At 56.2% G+C, this 15,867-nt stretch overlaps 20 non-coding genes across 20 annotated transcripts; 13 read left to right on the forward strand and 7 right to left on the reverse strand.

The window, feature by feature from the left end:
• Nucleotides 1–328: 328 nt before the first annotated feature.
• On the reverse strand, nt 329–400 carry trnad-guc (transfer RNA aspartic acid (anticodon GUC)). The gene has a single exon. It is a non-coding gene; the product is annotated as a tRNA-Asp (tRNA).
• A 207-nt stretch (nt 401–607) lies between these two features.
• On the forward strand, nt 608–690 carry trnal-cag (transfer RNA leucine (anticodon CAG)). The gene has a single exon. It is a non-coding gene; the product is annotated as a tRNA-Leu (tRNA).
• Nucleotides 691–815: 125 nt separating this feature from the next.
• On the forward strand, nt 816–897 carry trnas-uga (transfer RNA serine (anticodon UGA)). The gene has a single exon. It is a non-coding gene; the product is annotated as a tRNA-Ser (tRNA).
• Nucleotides 898–1,932: 1,035 nt separating this feature from the next.
• trnad-guc (transfer RNA aspartic acid (anticodon GUC)) lies at nt 1,933–2,004 on the reverse strand. Its single transcript has one exon. It is a non-coding gene; the product is annotated as a tRNA-Asp (tRNA).
• A 207-nt stretch (nt 2,005–2,211) lies between these two features.
• trnal-cag (transfer RNA leucine (anticodon CAG)) lies at nt 2,212–2,294 on the forward strand. The gene has a single exon. It is a non-coding gene; the product is annotated as a tRNA-Leu (tRNA).
• A 125-nt stretch (nt 2,295–2,419) lies between these two features.
• On the forward strand, nt 2,420–2,501 carry trnas-uga (transfer RNA serine (anticodon UGA)). The gene has a single exon. It is a non-coding gene; the product is annotated as a tRNA-Ser (tRNA).
• A 1,411-nt stretch (nt 2,502–3,912) lies between these two features.
• Nucleotides 3,913–3,984, reverse strand: trnad-guc (transfer RNA aspartic acid (anticodon GUC)). The gene has a single exon. It is a non-coding gene; the product is annotated as a tRNA-Asp (tRNA).
• A 207-nt stretch (nt 3,985–4,191) lies between these two features.
• On the forward strand, nt 4,192–4,274 carry trnal-cag (transfer RNA leucine (anticodon CAG)). The gene has a single exon. It is a non-coding gene; the product is annotated as a tRNA-Leu (tRNA).
• A 125-nt stretch (nt 4,275–4,399) lies between these two features.
• trnas-uga (transfer RNA serine (anticodon UGA)) lies at nt 4,400–4,481 on the forward strand. Its single transcript has one exon. It is a non-coding gene; the product is annotated as a tRNA-Ser (tRNA).
• A 1,813-nt stretch (nt 4,482–6,294) lies between these two features.
• Nucleotides 6,295–6,366, reverse strand: trnad-guc (transfer RNA aspartic acid (anticodon GUC)). Its single transcript has one exon. It is a non-coding gene; the product is annotated as a tRNA-Asp (tRNA).
• Nucleotides 6,367–6,573: 207 nt separating this feature from the next.
• trnal-cag (transfer RNA leucine (anticodon CAG)) lies at nt 6,574–6,656 on the forward strand. Its single transcript has one exon. It is a non-coding gene; the product is annotated as a tRNA-Leu (tRNA).
• Nucleotides 6,657–6,781: 125 nt separating this feature from the next.
• On the forward strand, nt 6,782–6,863 carry trnas-uga (transfer RNA serine (anticodon UGA)). Its single transcript has one exon. It is a non-coding gene; the product is annotated as a tRNA-Ser (tRNA).
• Nucleotides 6,864–8,704: 1,841 nt separating this feature from the next.
• Nucleotides 8,705–8,776, reverse strand: trnad-guc (transfer RNA aspartic acid (anticodon GUC)). Its single transcript has one exon. It is a non-coding gene; the product is annotated as a tRNA-Asp (tRNA).
• A 207-nt stretch (nt 8,777–8,983) lies between these two features.
• trnal-cag (transfer RNA leucine (anticodon CAG)) lies at nt 8,984–9,066 on the forward strand. The gene has a single exon. It is a non-coding gene; the product is annotated as a tRNA-Leu (tRNA).
• Nucleotides 9,067–9,191: 125 nt separating this feature from the next.
• trnas-uga (transfer RNA serine (anticodon UGA)) lies at nt 9,192–9,273 on the forward strand. Its single transcript has one exon. It is a non-coding gene; the product is annotated as a tRNA-Ser (tRNA).
• Nucleotides 9,274–11,888: 2,615 nt separating this feature from the next.
• trnad-guc (transfer RNA aspartic acid (anticodon GUC)) lies at nt 11,889–11,960 on the reverse strand. Its single transcript has one exon. It is a non-coding gene; the product is annotated as a tRNA-Asp (tRNA).
• A 207-nt stretch (nt 11,961–12,167) lies between these two features.
• trnal-cag (transfer RNA leucine (anticodon CAG)) lies at nt 12,168–12,250 on the forward strand. The gene has a single exon. It is a non-coding gene; the product is annotated as a tRNA-Leu (tRNA).
• A 125-nt stretch (nt 12,251–12,375) lies between these two features.
• On the forward strand, nt 12,376–12,457 carry trnas-uga (transfer RNA serine (anticodon UGA)). The gene has a single exon. It is a non-coding gene; the product is annotated as a tRNA-Ser (tRNA).
• A 1,821-nt stretch (nt 12,458–14,278) lies between these two features.
• Nucleotides 14,279–14,350, reverse strand: trnad-guc (transfer RNA aspartic acid (anticodon GUC)). Its single transcript has one exon. It is a non-coding gene; the product is annotated as a tRNA-Asp (tRNA).
• Nucleotides 14,351–14,697: 347 nt separating this feature from the next.
• On the forward strand, nt 14,698–14,779 carry trnas-uga (transfer RNA serine (anticodon UGA)). Its single transcript has one exon. It is a non-coding gene; the product is annotated as a tRNA-Ser (tRNA).
• Nucleotides 14,780–15,867: the final 1,088 nt, after the last annotated feature.

Consider the following 15,867-nt stretch of genomic DNA (forward strand, 5'->3'; position numbering starts at 1 on the left):
AGGCTCGAGGACGGCTTGAGCTGAGGAGATCTGTGTGGCGGTGGGCTGTGCCGATCAGGGGTCCGTGTTAAAATCGGCATCGATATGGTGACCCCGGGGGAGCCCAGGGTCACCAGGTCGTCTAAGGAGGGGTGAACCAACCCAGGTCGGAAACGGAGCAGGTGAAAGCCCCCGTGCCAATCGGTTCTGGGACAGCTCCTGTGAGTAGCCGCCGCCGTGCAGCCTGAGTGACACAGCGGAACTCGACCTTTTGGTCGTGAGGACAAAGGCAGGTGCAACTGCTTTCTTTACGGACAACAGGCCGAGGTAGCAAAAGGAGCAGAGCAGCCTCCCCGTCGGGGAATCGAACCCCGGTCTCCCGCGTGACAGGCGGGGATACTCACCACTATACTAACGAGGACGGCACGGCAGGGCCTTTCCAGGCTCGCCGTGGCCGACCGCCTCCGCTGTGTCCCGTCATCGCACTTTCGTAGCGTTCTACGGCCAAGGCGAGGCATCCGCTGGCTGCACCGCCCCGCGTCATTCAACCGTTGGGTGTCCAGTCTCGAGCACGCTGTGAGCTTTGCGAGGGCCAGCGGCCAGCGGCCAGCAGCCCCCGGGTCAGCAGGTCAGGATGGCCGAGCGGTCTAAGGCGCTGCGTTCAGGTCGCAGTCTCCCCCGGAGGCGTGGGTTCGAACCCCACTTCTGACATAGCCGGAGCTGCTTTTGCGCTTTTTGGGACGCTGGCGTGTCTTGCGCTTCCCTCCCCGCCCTCAACGCCACGTGATCCCAAACGGTCTCCCACACCAACTGCGCCCCTACCCGCCCGTCCAGCGGTAGTCGTGGCCGAGTGGTTAAGGCGGCGGACTTGAAATCCACTGGGGTCTCCCCGCGCAGGTTCAAATCCTGCCGACTACAATGCCGGAGAGCACCGCCCCACGGGCCGGCTTGATTTCCCAAACCCCACAAGAGATGATAGCACTGCTTGTCCCGTAGCTCTTTTGCCAGCTCTCTCTCTCTCTCTCTCTCTCTCTCTCTCTCTCTCTCTCTCTCTATCTATCTATCTTTGACTTGCTTTTATATACATAAATATATATAATAAATCATAGATAAATAAATAAATAAATCCTTCCCTGGGTCAGAAGCCGCACATCGGGTCAAAAACAAGCGGAGTTGCTGCCGGACGTGGTGCCGCGCGCCTGTGATCCAAGCTCCTGGGAGGCTGAGGCTCGAGGACGGCTTGAGCTGAGGAGATCTGTGTGGCGGTGGGCTGTGCCGATCAGGGGTCCGCGTTAAAATCGGCATCGATATGGTGACCCCGGGGGAGCCCAGGGTCACCAGGTCGTCTAAGGAGGGGTGAACCAACCCAGGTCGGAAACGGAGCAGGTGAAAGCCACAAAAGATGAGAGCACTGCTTGTCCCGTAGCTCATTTGCCAGCTCTCTCTCTCTCTCTATCTATCTATCTTTGACTTGCTTTTATATACATAAATATATATAATAAATCATAGATAAATAAATAAATAAATCCTTCCCTGGGTCAGAGGCCGCACATCGGGTCAAAAACAAGCGGAGTTGCTGCCGGACGTGGTGGCGCGCGCCTGTGATCCAAGCTCCTGGGAGGCTGAGGCTCGAGGACGGCTTGAGCTGAGGAGATCTGTGTGGCGGTGGGCTGTGCCGATCAGGGGTCCGTGTTAAAATCGGCATCGATATGGTGACCCCGGGGGAGCCCAGGGTCACCAGGTCGTCTAAGGAGGGGTGAACCAACCCAGGTCGGAAACGGAGCAGGTGAAAGCCCCCGTGCCAATCGGTTCTGGGACAGCTCCTGTGAGTAGCCGCCGCCGTGCAGCCTGAGTGACACAGCGGAACTCGACCTTTTGGTCGTGAGGACAAAGGCAGGTGCAACTGCTTTCTTTACGGACAACAGGCCGAGGTAGCAAAAGGAGCAGAGCAGCCTCCCCGTCGGGGAATCGAACCCCGGTCTCCCGCGTGACAGGCGGGGATACTCACCACTATACTAACGAGGACGGCACGGCAGGGCCTTTCCAGGCTCGCCGTGGCCGACCGCCTCCGCTGTGTCCCGTCATCGCACTTTCGTAGCGTTCTACGGCCAAGGCGAGGCATCCGCTGGCTGCACCGCCCCGCGTCATTCAACCGTTGGGTGTCCAGTCTCGAGCACGCTGTGAGCTTTGCGAGGGCCAGCGGCCAGCGGCCAGCAGCCCCCGGGTCAGCAGGTCAGGATGGCCGAGCGGTCTAAGGCGCTGCGTTCAGGTCGCAGTCTCCCCCGGAGGCGTGGGTTCGAACCCCACTTCTGACATAGCCGGAGCTGCTTTTGCGCTTTTTGGGACGCTGGCGTGTCTTGCGCTTCCCTCCCCGCCCTCAACGCCACGTGATCCCAAACGGTCTCCCACACCAACTGCGCCCCTACCCGCCCGTCCAGCGGTAGTCGTGGCCGAGTGGTTAAGGCGGCGGACTTGAAATCCACTGGGGTCTCCCCGCGCAGGTTCAAATCCTGCCGACTACGATGCCGGAGAGCACCGCCCCACGGGCCGGCTTGATTTCCCAAACCCCACAAGAGATGATAGCACTGCTTGTCCCGTAGCTCTTTTGCCAGCTCTCTCTCTCTCTCTCTCTCTATCTATCTATCTTTGACTTGCTTTTATATACATAAATATATATAATAAATCATAGATAAATAAATAAATAAATCCTTCCCTGGGTCAGAAGCCGCACATCGGGTCAAAAACAAGCGGAGTTGCTGCCGGACGTGGTGCCGCGCGCCTGTGATCCAAGCTCCTGGGAGGCTGAGGCTCGAGGACGGCTTGAGCTGAGGAGATCTGTGTGGCGGTGGGCTGTGCCGATCAGGGGTCCGCGTTAAAATCGGCATCGATATGGTGACCCCGGGGGAGCCCAGGGTCACCAGGTCGTCTAAGGAGGGGTGAACCAACCCAGGTCGGAAACGGAGCAGGTGAAAGCCACAAAAGATGAGAGCACTGCTTGTCCCGTAGCTCATTTGCCAGCTCTCTCTCTCTCTCTATCTATCTATCATTGACTTGCTTTTATATACATAAATATATATAATAAATCATAGATAAATAAATAAATAAATCCTTCCCTGGGTCAGAAGCCGCACATCGGGTCAAAAACAAGCGGAGTTGCTGCCGGACGTGGTGCCGCGCGCCTGTGATCCAAGCTCCTGGGAGGCTGAGGCTCGAGGACGGCTTGAGCTGAGGAGATCTGTGTGGCGGTGGGCTGTGCCGATCAGGGGTCCGCGTTAAAATCGGCATCGATATGGTGACCCCGGGGGAGCCCAGGGTCACCAGGTCGTCTAAGGAGGGGTGAACCAACCCAGGTCGGAAACGGAGCAGGTGAAAGCCACAAAAGATGAGAGCACTGCTTGTCCCGTAGCTCATTTGCCAGCTCTCTCTCTCTCTCTATCTATCTATCTTTGACTTGCTTTTATATACATAAATATATATAATAAATCATAGATAAATAAATAAATAAATCCTTCCCTGGGTCAGAGGCCGCACATCGGGTCAAAAACAAGCGGAGTTGCTGCCGGACGTGGTGGCGCGCGCCTGTGATCCAAGCTCCTGGGAGGCTGAGGCTCGAGGACGGCTTGAGCTGAGGAGATCTGTGTGGCGGTGGGCTGTGCCGATCAGGGGTCCGTGTTAAAATCGGCATCGATATGGTGACCCCGGGGGAGCCCAGGGTCACCAGGTCGTCTAAGGAGGGGTGAACCAACCCAGGTCGGAAACGGAGCAGGTGAAAGCCCCCGTGCCAATCGGTTCTGGGACAGCTCCTGTGAGTAGCCGCCGCCGTGCAGCCTGAGTGACACAGCGGAACTCGACCTTTTGGTCGTGAGGACAAAGGCAGGTGCAACTGCTTTCTTTACGGACAACAGGCCGAGGTAGCAAAAGGAGCAGAGCAGCCTCCCCGTCGGGGAATCGAACCCCGGTCTCCCGCGTGACAGGCGGGGATACTCACCACTATACTAACAAGGACGGCACGGCAGGGCCTTTCCAGGCTCGCCGTGGCCGACCGCCTCCGCTGTGTCCCGTCATCGCACTTTCGTAGCGTTCTACGGCCAAGGCGAGGCATCCGCTGGCTGCACCGCCCCGCGTCATTCAACCGTTGGGTGTCCAGTCTCGAGCACGCTGTGAGCTTTGCGAGGGCCAGCGGCCAGCGGCCAGCAGCCCCCGGGTCAGCAGGTCAGGATGGCCGAGCGGTCTAAGGCGCTGCGTTCAGGTCGCAGTCTCCCCCGGAGGCGTGGGTTCGAACCCCACTTCTGACATAGCCGGAGCTGCTTTTGCGCTTTTTGGGACGCTGGCGTGTCTTGCGCTTCCCTCCCCGCCCTCAACGCCACGTGATCCCAAACGGTCTCCCACACCAACTGCGCCCCTACCCGCCCGTCCAGCGGTAGTCGTGGCCGAGTGGTTAAGGCGGCGGACTTGAAATCCACTGGGGTCTCCCCGCGCAGGTTCAAATCCTGCCGACTACGATGCCGGAGATCACCGCCCCACGGGCCGGCTTGATTTCCCAAACCCCACAAGAGATGATAGCACTGCTTGTCCCGTAGCTCTTTTGCCAGCTCTCTCTCTCTCTCTCTCTCTCTATCTATCTATCTTTGACTTGCTTTTATATACATAAATATATATAATAAATCATAGATAAATAAATAAATAAATCCTTCCCTGGGTCAGAAGCCGCACATCGGGTCAAAAACAAGCGGAGTTGCTGCCGGACGTGGTGCCGCGCGCCTGTGATCCAAGCTCCTGGGAGGCTGAGGCTCGAGGACGGCTTGAGCTGAGGAGATCTGTGTGGCGGTGGGCTGTGCCGATCAGGGGTCCGCGTTAAAATCGGCATCGATATGGTGACCCCGGGGGAGCCCAGGGTCACCAGGTCGTCTAAGGAGGGGTGAACCAACCCAGGTCGGAAACGGAGCAGGTGAAAGCCACAAAAGATGAGAGCACTGCTTGTCCCGTAGCTCATTTGCCAGCTCTCTCTCTCTCTCTATCTATCTATCATTGACTTGCTTTTATATACATAAATATATATAATAAATCATAGATAAATAAATAAATAAATCCTTCCCTGGGTCAGAAGCCGCACATCGGGTCAAAAACAAGCGGAGTTGCTGCCGGACGTGGTGCCGCGCGCCTGTGATCCAAGCTCCTGGGAGGCTGAGGCTCGAGGACGGCTTGAGCTGAGGAGATCTGTGTGGCGGTGGGCTGTGCCGATCAGGGGTCCGCGTTAAAATCGGCATCGATATGGTGACCCCGGGGGAGCCCAGGGTCACCAGGTCGTCTAAGGAGGGGTGAACCAACCCAGGTCGGAAACGGAGCAGGTGAAAGCCACAAAAGATGAGAGCACTGCTTGTCCCGTAGCTCATTTGCCAGCTCTCTCTCTCTCTCTATCTATCTATCTTTGACTTGCTTTTATATACATAAATATATATAATAAATCATAGATAAATAAATAAATAAATCCTTCCCTGGGTCAGAGGCCGCACATCGGGTCAAAAACAAGCGGAGTTGCTGCCGGACGTGGTGCCGCGCGCCTGTGATCCAAGCTCCTGGGAGGCTGAGGCTCGAGGACGGCTTGAGCTGAGGAGATCTGTGTGGCGGTGGGCTGTGCCGATCAGGGGTCCGCGTTAAAATCGGCATCGATATGGTGACCCCGGGGGAGCCCAGGGTCACCAGGTCGTCTAAGGAGGGGTGAACCAACCCAGGTCGGAAACGGAGCAGGTGAAAGCCACAAAAGATGAGAGCACTGCTTGTCCCGTAGCTCATTTGCCAGCTCTCTCTCTCTCTCTCTCTATCTATCATTGACTTGCTTTTATATACATAAATATATATAATAAATCATAGATAAATAAATAAATAAATCCTTCCCTGGGTCAGAGGCCGCACATCGGGTCAAAAACAAGCGGAGTTGCTGCCGGAAGTGGTGGCGCGCGCCTGTGATCCAAGCTCCTGGGAGGCTGAGGCTCGAGGACGGCTTGAGCTGAGGAGATCTGTGTGGCGGTGGGCTGTGCCTATCAGGGGTCCGTGTTAAAATCGGCATCGATATGGTGACCCCGGGGGAGCCCAGGGTCACCAGGTCGTCTAAGGAGGGGTGAACCAACCCAGGTCGGAAACGGAGCAGGTGAAAGCCCCCGTGCCAATCGGTTCTGGGACAGCTCCTGTGAGTAGCCGCCGCCGTGCAGCCTGAGTGACACAGCGGAACTCGACCTTTTGGTCGTGAGGACAAAGGCAGGTGCAACTGCTTTCTTTACGGACAACAGGCCGAGGTAGCAAAAGGAGCAGAGCAGCCTCCCCGTCGGGGAATCGAACCCCGGTCTCCCGCGTGACAGGCGGGGATACTCACCACTATACTAACGAGGACGGCACGGCAGGGCCTTTCCAGGCTCGCCGTGGCCGACCGCCTCCGCTGTGTCCCGTCATCGCACTTTCGTAGCGTTCTACGGCCAAGGCGAGGCATCCGCTGGCTGCACCGCCCCGCGTCATTCAACCGTTGGGTGTCCAGTCTCGAGCACGCTGTGAGCTTTGCGAGGGCCAGCGGCCAGCGGCCAGCAGCCCCCGGGTCAGCAGGTCAGGATGGCCGAGCGGTCTAAGGCGCTGCGTTCAGGTCGCAGTCTCCCCCGGAGGCGTGGGTTCGAACCCCACTTCTGACATAGCCGGAGCTGCTTTTGCGCTTTTTGGGACGCTGGCGTGTCTTGCGCTTCCCTCCCCGCCCTCAACGCCACGTGATCCCAAACGGTCTCCCACACCAACTGCGCCCCTACCCGCCCGTCCAGCGGTAGTCGTGGCCGAGTGGTTAAGGCGGCGGACTTGAAATCCACTGGGGTCTCCCCGCGCAGGTTCAAATCCTGCCGACTACGATGCCGGAGATCACCGCCCCACGGGCCGGCTTGATTTCCCAAACCCCACAAGAGATGATAGCACTGCTTGTCCCGTAGCTCTTTTGCCAGCTCTCTCTCTCTCTCTCTCTCTCTCTCTCTCTCTCTCTCTCTCTCTCTCTCTCTCTATCTATCTTTGACTTGCTTTTATATACATAAATATATATAATAAATCATAGATAAATAAATAAATAAATCCTTCCCTGGGTCAGAAGCCGCACATCGGGTCAAAAACAAGCGGAGTTGCTGCCGGACGTGGTGCCGCGCGCCTGTGATCCAAGCTCCTGGGAGGCTGAGGCTCGAGGACGGCTTGAGCTGAGGAGATCTGTGTGGCGGTGGGCTGTGCCGATCAGGGGTCCGCGTTAAAATCGGCATCGATATGGTGACCCCGGGGGAGCCCAGGGTCACCAGGTCGTCTAAGGAGGGGTGAACCAACCCAGGTCGGAAACGGAGCAGGTGAAAGCCACAAAAGATGAGAGCACTGCTTGTCCCGTAGCTCATTTGCCAGCTCTCTCTCTCTCTCTATCTATCTATCATTGACTTGCTTTTATATACATAAATATATATAATAAATCATAGATAAATAAATAAATAAATCCTTCCCTGGGTCAGAAGCCGCACATCGGGTCAAAAACAAGCGGAGTTGCTGCCGGACGTGGTGCCGCGCGCCTGTGATCCAAGCTCCTGGGAGGCTGAGGCTCGAGGACGGCTTGAGCTGAGGAGATCTGTGTGGCGGTGGGCTGTGCCGATCAGGGGTCCGCGTTAAAATCGGCATCGATATGGTGACCCCGGGGGAGCCCAGGGTCACCAGGTCGTCTAAGGAGGGGTGAACCAACCCAGGTCGGAAACGGAGCAGGTGAAAGCCACAAAAGATGAGAGCACTGCTTGTCCCGTAGCTCATTTGCCAGCTCTCTCTCTCTCTCTATCTATCTATCTTTGACTTGCTTTTATATACATAAATATATATAATAAATCATAGATAAATAAATAAATAAATCCTTCCCTGGGTCAGAGGCCGCACATCGGGTCAAAAACAAGCGGAGTTGCTGCCGGACGTGGTGCCGCGCGCCTGTGATCCAAGCTCCTGGGAGGCTGAGGCTCGAGGACGGCTTGAGCTGAGGAGATCTGTGTGGCGGTGGGCTGTGCCGATCAGGGGTCCGCGTTAAAATCGGCATCGATATGGTGACCCCGGGGGAGCCCAGGGTCACCAGGTCGTCTAAGGAGGGGTGAACCAACCCAGGTCGGAAACGGAGCAGGTGAAAGCCACAAAAGATGAGAGCACTGCTTGTCCCGTAGCTCATTTGCCAGCTCTCTCTCTCTCTCAATCTATCTATCTTTGACTTGCTTTTATATACATAAATATATATAATAAATCATAGATAAATAAATAAATAAATCCTTCCCTGGGTCAGAGGCCGCACATCGGGTCAAAAACAAGCGGAGTTGCTGCCGGACGTGGTGGCGCGCGCCTGTGATCCAAGCTCCTGGGAGGCTGAGGCTCGAGGACGGCTTGAGCTGAGGAGATCTGTGTGGCGGTGGGCTGTGCTGATCAGGGGTCTGTGTTAAAATCGGCATCGATATGGTGACCCCGGGGGAGCCCAGGGTCACCAGGTCGTCTAAGGAGGGGTGAACCAACCCAGGTCGGAAACGGAGCAGGTGAAAGCCCCCGTGCCAATCGGTTCTGGGACAGCTCCTGTGAGTAGCCGCCGCCGTGCAGCCTGAGTGACACAGCGGAACTCGACCTTTTGGTCGTGAGGACAAAGGCAGGTGCAACTGCTTTCTTTACGGACAACAGGCCGAGGTAGCAAAAGGAGCAGAGCAGCCTCCCCGTCGGGGAATCGAACCCCGGTCTCCCGCGTGACAGGCGGGGATACTCACCACTATACTAACGAGGACGGCACGGCAGGGCCTTTCCAGGCTCGCCGTGGCCGACCGCCTCCGCTGTGTCCCGTCATCGCACTTTCGTAGCGTTCTACGGCCAAGGCGAGGCATCCGCTGGCTGCACCGCCCCGCGTCATTCAACCGTTGGGTGTCCAGTCTCGAGCACGCTGTGAGCTTTGCGAGGGCCAGCGGCCAGCGACCAGCAGCCCCCGGGTCAGCAGGTCAGGATGGCCGAGCGGTCTAAGGCGCTGCGTTCAGGTCGCAGTCTCCCCCGGAGGCGTGGGTTCGAACCCCATTTCTGACATAGCCGGAGCTGCTTTTGCGCTTTTTGGGACGCTGGCGTGTCTTGCGCTTCCCTGCCCGCCCTCAACGCCACGTGATCCCAAACGGTCTCCCACACCAACTGCGCCCCTACCCGCCCGTCCAGCGGTAGTCGTGGCCGAGTGGTTAAGGCGGCGGACTTGAAATCCACTGGGGTCTCCCCGCGCAGGTTCAAATCCTGCCGACTACGATGCCGGAGAGCACCGCCCCACGGGCCGGCTTGATATCCCAAACCCCACAAGAGATGATAGCACTGCTTGTCCCGTAGCTCTTTTGCCAGCTCTCTCTCTCTCTCTCTCTCTCTCTATCTATCTATCTTTGACTTGCTTTTATATACATAAATATATATAATAAATCATAGATAAATAAATAAATAAATCCTTCCCTGGGTCAGAAGCCGCACATCGGGTCAAAAACAAGCGGAGTTGCTGCCGGACGTGGTGCCGCGCGCCTGTGATCCAAGCTCCTGGGAGGCTGAGGCTCGAGGACGGCTTGAGCTGAGGAGATCTGTGTGGCGGTGGGCTGTGCCGATCAGGGGTCCGCGTTAAAATCGGCATCGATATGGTGACCCCGGGGGAGCCCAGGGTCACCAGGTCGTCTAAGGAGGGGTGAACCAACCCAGGTCGGAAACGGAGCAGGTGAAAGCCACAAAAGATGAGAGCACTGCTTGTCCCGTAGCTCATTTGCCAGCTCTCTCTCTCTCTCTATCTATCTATCATTGACTTGCTTTTATATACATAAATATATATAATAAATCATAGATAAATAAATAAATAAATCCTTCCCTGGGTCAGAAGCCGCACATCGGGTCAAAAACAAGCGGAGTTGCTGCCGGACGTGGTGCCGCGCGCCTGTGATCCAAGCTCCTGGGAGGCTGAGGCTCGAGGACGGCTTGAGCTGAGGAGATCTGTGTGGCGGTGGGCTGTGCCGATCAGGGGTCCGCGTTAAAATCGGCATCGATATGGTGACCCCGGGGGAGCCCAGGGTCACCAGGTCGTCTAAGGAGGGGTGAACCAACCCAGGTCGGAAACGGAGCAGGTGAAAGCCACAAAAGATGAGAGCACTGCTTGTCCCGTAGCTCATTTGCCAGCTCTCTCTCTCTCTCTATCTATCTATCTTTGACTTGCTTTTATATACATAAATATATATAATAAATCATAGATAAATAAATAAATAAATCCTTCCCTGGGTCAGAGGCCGCACATCGGGTCAAAAACAAGCGGAGTTGCTGCCGGACGTGGTGCCGCGCGCCTGTGATCCAAGCTCCTGGGAGGCTGAGGCTCGAGGACGGCTTGAGCTGAGGAGATCTGTGTGGCGGTGGGCTGTGCCGATCAGGGGTCCGCGTTAAAATCGGCATCGATATGGAGACCGCGGGGGAGCCCAGGGTCACCAGGTCGTCTAAGGAGGGGTGAACCAACCCAGGTCGGAAACGGAGCAGGTGAAAGCCACAAAAGATGAGAGCACTGCTTGTCCCGTAGCTCATTTGCCAGCTCTCTCTCTCTCTCTATCTATCTATCATTGACTTGCTTTTATATACATAAATATATATAATAAATCATAGATAAATAAATAAATAAATCCTTCCCTGGGTCAGAAGCCGCACATCGGGTCAAAAACAAGCGGAGTTGCTGCCGGACGTGGTGCCGCGCGCCTGTGATCCAAGCTCCTGGGAGGCTGAGGCTCGAGGACGGCTTGAGCTGAGGAGATCTGTGTGGCGGTGGGCTGTGCCGATCAGGGGTCCGCGTTAAAATCGGCATCGATATGGTGACCCCGGGGGAGCCCAGGGTCACCAGGTCGTCTAAGGAGGGGTGAACCAACCCAGGTCGGAAACGGAGCAGGTGAAAGCCACAAAAGATGAGAGCACTGCTTGTCCCGTAGCTCATTTGCCAGCTCTCTCTCTCTCTCTATCTATCTATCTTTGACTTGCTTTTATATACATAAATATATATAATAAATCATAGATAAATAAATAAATAAATCCTTCCCTGGGTCAGAGGCCGCACATCGGGTCAAAAACAAGCGGAGTTGCTGCCGGACGTGGTGCCGCGCGCCTGTGATCCAAGCTCCTGGGAGGCTGAGGCTCGAGGACGGCTTGAGCTGAGGAGATCTGTGTGGCGGTGGGCTGTGCCGATCAGGGGTCCGCGTTAAAATCGGCATCGATATGGAGACCGCGGGGGAGCCCAGGGTCACCAGGTCGTCTAAGGAGGGGTGAACCAACCCAGGTCGGAAACGGAGCAGGTGAAAGCCACAAAAGATGAGAGCACTGCTTGTCCCGTAGCTCATTTGCCAGCTCTCTCTCTCTCTCTATCTATCTATCATTGACTTGCTTTTATATACATAAATATATATAATAAATCATAGATAAATAAATAAATAAATCCTTCCCTGGGTCAGAAGCCGCACATCGGGTCAAAAACAAGCGGAGTTGCTGCCGGACGTGGTGCCGCGCGCCTGTGATCCAAGCTCCTGGGAGGCTGAGGCTCGAGGACGGCTTGAGCTGAGGAGATCTGTGTGGCGGTGGGCTGTGCCGATCAGGGGTCCGTGTTAAAATCGGCATCGATATGGTGACCCCGGGGGAGCCCAGGGTCACCAGGTCGTCTAAGGAGGGGTGAACCAACCCAGGTCGGAAACGGAGCAGGTGAAAGCCCCCGTGCCAATCGGTTCTGGGACAGCTCCTGTGAGTAGCCGCCGCCGTGCAGCCTGAGTGACACAGCGGAACTCGACCTTTTGGTCGTGAGGACAAAGGCAGGTGCAACTGCTTTCTTTACGGACAACAGGCCGAGGTAGCAAAAGGAGCAGAGCAGCCTCCCCGTCGGGGAATCGAACCCCGGTCTCCCGCGTGACAGGCGGGGATACTCACCACTATACTAACGAGGACGGCACGGCAGGGCCTTTCCAGGCTCGCCGTGGCCGACCGCCTCCGCTGTGTCCCGTCATCGCACTTTCGTAGCGTTCTACGGCCAAGGCGAGGCATCCGCTGGCTGCACCGCCCCGCGTCATTCAACCGTTGGGTGTCCAGTCTCGAGCACGCTGTGAGCTTTGCGAGGGCCAGCGGCCAGCGGCCAGCAGCCCCCGGGTCAGCAGGTCAGGATGGCCGAGCGGTCTAAGGCGCTGCGTTCAGGTCGCAGTCTCCCCCGGAGGCGTGGGTTCGAACCCCACTTCTGACATAGCCGGAGCTGCTTTTGCGCTTTTTGGGACGCTGGCGTGTCTTGCGCTTCCCTCCCCGCCCTCAACGCCACGTGATCCCAAACGGTCTCCCACACCAACTGCGCCCCTACCCGCCCGTCCAGCGGTAGTCGTGGCCGAGTGGTTAAGGCGGCGGACTTGAAATCCACTGGGGTCTCCCCGCGCAGGTTCAAATCCTGCCGACTACGATGCCGGAGAGCACCGCCCCACGGGCCGGCTTGATTTCCCAAACCCCACAAGAGATGATAGCACTGCTTGTCCCGTAGCTCTTTTGCCAGCTCTCTCTCTCTCTCTCTCTCTCTCTCTATCTATCTATCTTTGACTTGCTTTTATATACATAAATATATATAATAAATCATAGATAAATAAATAAATAAATCCTTCCCTGGGTCAGAAGCCGCACATCGGGTCAAAAACAAGCGGAGTTGCTGCCGGACGTGGTGCCGCGCGCCTGTGATCCAAGCTCCTGGGAGGCTGAGGCTCGAGGACGGCTTGAGCTGAGGAGATCTGTGTGGCGGTGGGCTGTGCCGATCAGGGGTCCGCGTTAAAATCGGCATCGATATGGTGACCCCGGGGGAGCCCAGGGTCACCAGGTCGTCTAAGGAGGGGTGAACCAACCCAGGTCGGAAACGGAGCAGGTGAAAGCCACAAAAGATGAGAGCACTGCTTGTCCCGTAGCTCATTTGCCAGCTCTCTCTCTCTCTCTATCTATCTATCATTGACTTGCTTTTATATACATAAATATATATAATAAATCATAGATAAATAAATAAATAAATCCTTCCCTGGGTCAGAAGCCGCACATCGGGTCAAAAACAAGCGGAGTTGCTGCCGGACGTGGTGGCGCGCGCCTGTGATCCAAGCTCCTGGGAGGCTGAGGCTCGAGGACGGCTTGAGCTGAGGAGATCTGTGTGGCGGTGGGCTGTGCCGATCAGGGGTCCGCGTTAAAATCGGCATCGATATGGTGACCCCGGGGGAGCCCAGGGTCACCAGGTCGTCTAAGGAGGGGTGAACCAACCCAGGTCGGAAACGGAGCAGGTGAAAGCCACAAAAGATGAGAGCACTGCTTGTCCCGTAGCTCATTTGCCAGCTCTCTCTCTCTCTCTATCTATCTATCTATCATTGACTTGCTTTTATATACATAAATATATATAATAAATCATAGATAAATAAATAAATAAATCCTTCCCTGGGTCAGAAGCCGCACATCGGGTCAAAAACAAGCGGAGTTGCTGCCGGACGTGGTGCCGCGCGCCTGTGATCCAAGCTCCTGGGAGGCTGAGGCTCGAGGACGGCTTGAGCTGAGGAGATCTGTGTGGCGGTGGGCTGTGCCGATCAGGGGTCCGCGTTAAAATCGGCATCGATATGGTGACCCCGGGGGAGCCCAGGGTCACCAGGTCGTCTAAGGAGGGGTGAACCAACCCAGGTCGGAAACGGAGCAGGTGAAAGCCACAAAAGATGAGAGCACTGCTTGTCCCGTAGCTCATTTGCCAGCTCTCTCTCTCTCTCTATCTATCTATCTTTGACTTGCTTTTATATACATAAATATATATAATAAATCATAGATAAATAAATAAATAAATCCTTCCCTGGGTCAGAGGCCGCACATCGGGTCAAAAACAAGCGGAGTTGCTGCCAGACGTGGTGGCGCGCGCCTGTGATCCAAGCTCCTGGGAGGCTGAGGCTCGAGGACGGCTTGAGCTGAGGAGATCTGTGTGGCGGTGGGCTGTGCCGATCAGGGGTCCGTGTTAAAATCGGCATCGATATGGTGACCCCGGGGGAGCCCAGGGTCACCAGGTTGTCTAAGGAGGGGTGAACCAACCCAGGTCGGAAACGGAGCAGGTGAAAGCCCCCGTGCCAATCGGTTCTGGGACAGCTCCTGTGAGTAGCCGCCGCCGTGCAGCCTGAGTGACACAGCGGAACTCGACCTTTTGGTCGTGAGGACAAAGGCAGGTGCAACTGCTTTCTTTACGGACAACAGGCCGAGGTAGCAAAAGGAGCAGAGCAGCCTCCCCGTCGGGGAATCGAACCCCGGTCTCCCGCGTGACAGGCGGGGATACTCACCACTATACTAACGAGGACGGCACGGCAGGGCCTTTCCAGGCTCGCCGTGGCCGACCGCCTCCGCTGTGTCCCGTCATCGCACTTTCGTAGCGTTCTACGGCCAAGGCGAGGCATCCGCTGGCTGCACCGCCCCGCGTCATTCAACCGTTGGGTGTCCAGTCTCGAGCACGCTGTGAGCTTTGCGAGGGCCAGCGGCCAGCGGCCAGCAGCCCCCGGGTCGGGCGGGTCAGCTTCTGACATAGCCGGAGCTGCTTTTGCGCTTTTTGGGACGCTGGCGTGTCTTGCGCTTCCCTCCCCGCCCTCAACGCCACGTGATCCCAAACGGTCTCCCACACCAACTGCGCCCCTACCCGCCCGTCCAGCGGTAGTCGTGGCCGAGTGGTTAAGGCGGCGGACTTGAAATCCACTGGGGTCTCCCCGCGCAGGTTCAAATCCTGCCGACTACGATGCCGGAGAGCACCGCCCCACGGGCCGGCTTGATTTCCCAAACCCCACAAGAGATGATAGCACTGCTTGTCCCGTAGCTCTTTTGCCAGCTCTCTCTCTCTCTCTCTCTCTCTCTCTCTCTCTCTCTCTCTCTCTCTCTCTCTCTATCTATCTATCTTTGACTTGCTTTTATATACATAAATATATATAATAAATCATAGATAAATAAATAAATAAATCCTTCCCTGGGTCAGAAGCCGCACATCGGGTCAAAAACAAGCGGAGTTGCTGCCGGACGTGGTGCCGCGCGCCTGTGATCCAAGCTCCTGGGAGGCTGAGGCTCGAGGACGGCTTGAGCTGAGGAGATCTGTGTGGCGGTGGGCTGTGCCGATCAGGGGTCCGCGTTAAAATCGGCATCGATATGGTGACCCCGGGGGAGCCCAGGGTCACCAGGTCGTCTAAGGAGGGGTGAACCAACCCAGGTCGGAAACGGAGCAGGTGAAAGCCACAAAAGATGAGAGCACTGCTTGTCCCGTAGCTCATTTGCCAGCTCTCTCTCTCTCTCTCTATCTATCTTTGACTTGCTTTTATATACATAAATATATATAATAAATCATAGATAAATAAATAAATAAATCCTTCCCTGGGTCAGAGGCCGCACATCGGGTCAAAAACAAGCGGAGTTGCTGCCGGACGTGGTGGCGCGCGCCTGTGATCCAAGCTCCTGGGAGGCTGAGGCTCGAGGACGGCTTGAGCTGAGGAGATCTGTGTGGCGGTGGGCTGTGCCGATCAGGGGTCCGTGTTAAAATCGGCATCGATATGGTGACCCCGGGGGAGCCCAGGGTCACCAGGTCGTCTAAGGAGGGGTGAACCAACCCAGGTCGGAAACGGAGCAGGTGAAAGCCACAAAAGATGAGAGCACTGCTTGTCCCGTAGCTCATTTGCCAGCTCTCTCTCTCTCTCTATCTATCTATCTTTGACTTGCTTTTATATACATAAATATATATAATAAATCATAGATAAATAAATAAATAAATCCTTCCCTGGGTCAGAGGCCGCACATCGGGTCAAAAACAAGCGGAGTTGCTGCCGGACGTGGTGGCGCGCG

This window comes from Amia ocellicauda, chromosome 19, assembly GCF_036373705.1.
Source record: "Amia ocellicauda isolate fAmiCal2 chromosome 19, fAmiCal2.hap1, whole genome shotgun sequence".
In the NCBI taxonomy this organism is placed as follows: Eukaryota; Metazoa; Chordata; class Actinopteri; order Amiiformes; family Amiidae; genus Amia; species Amia ocellicauda.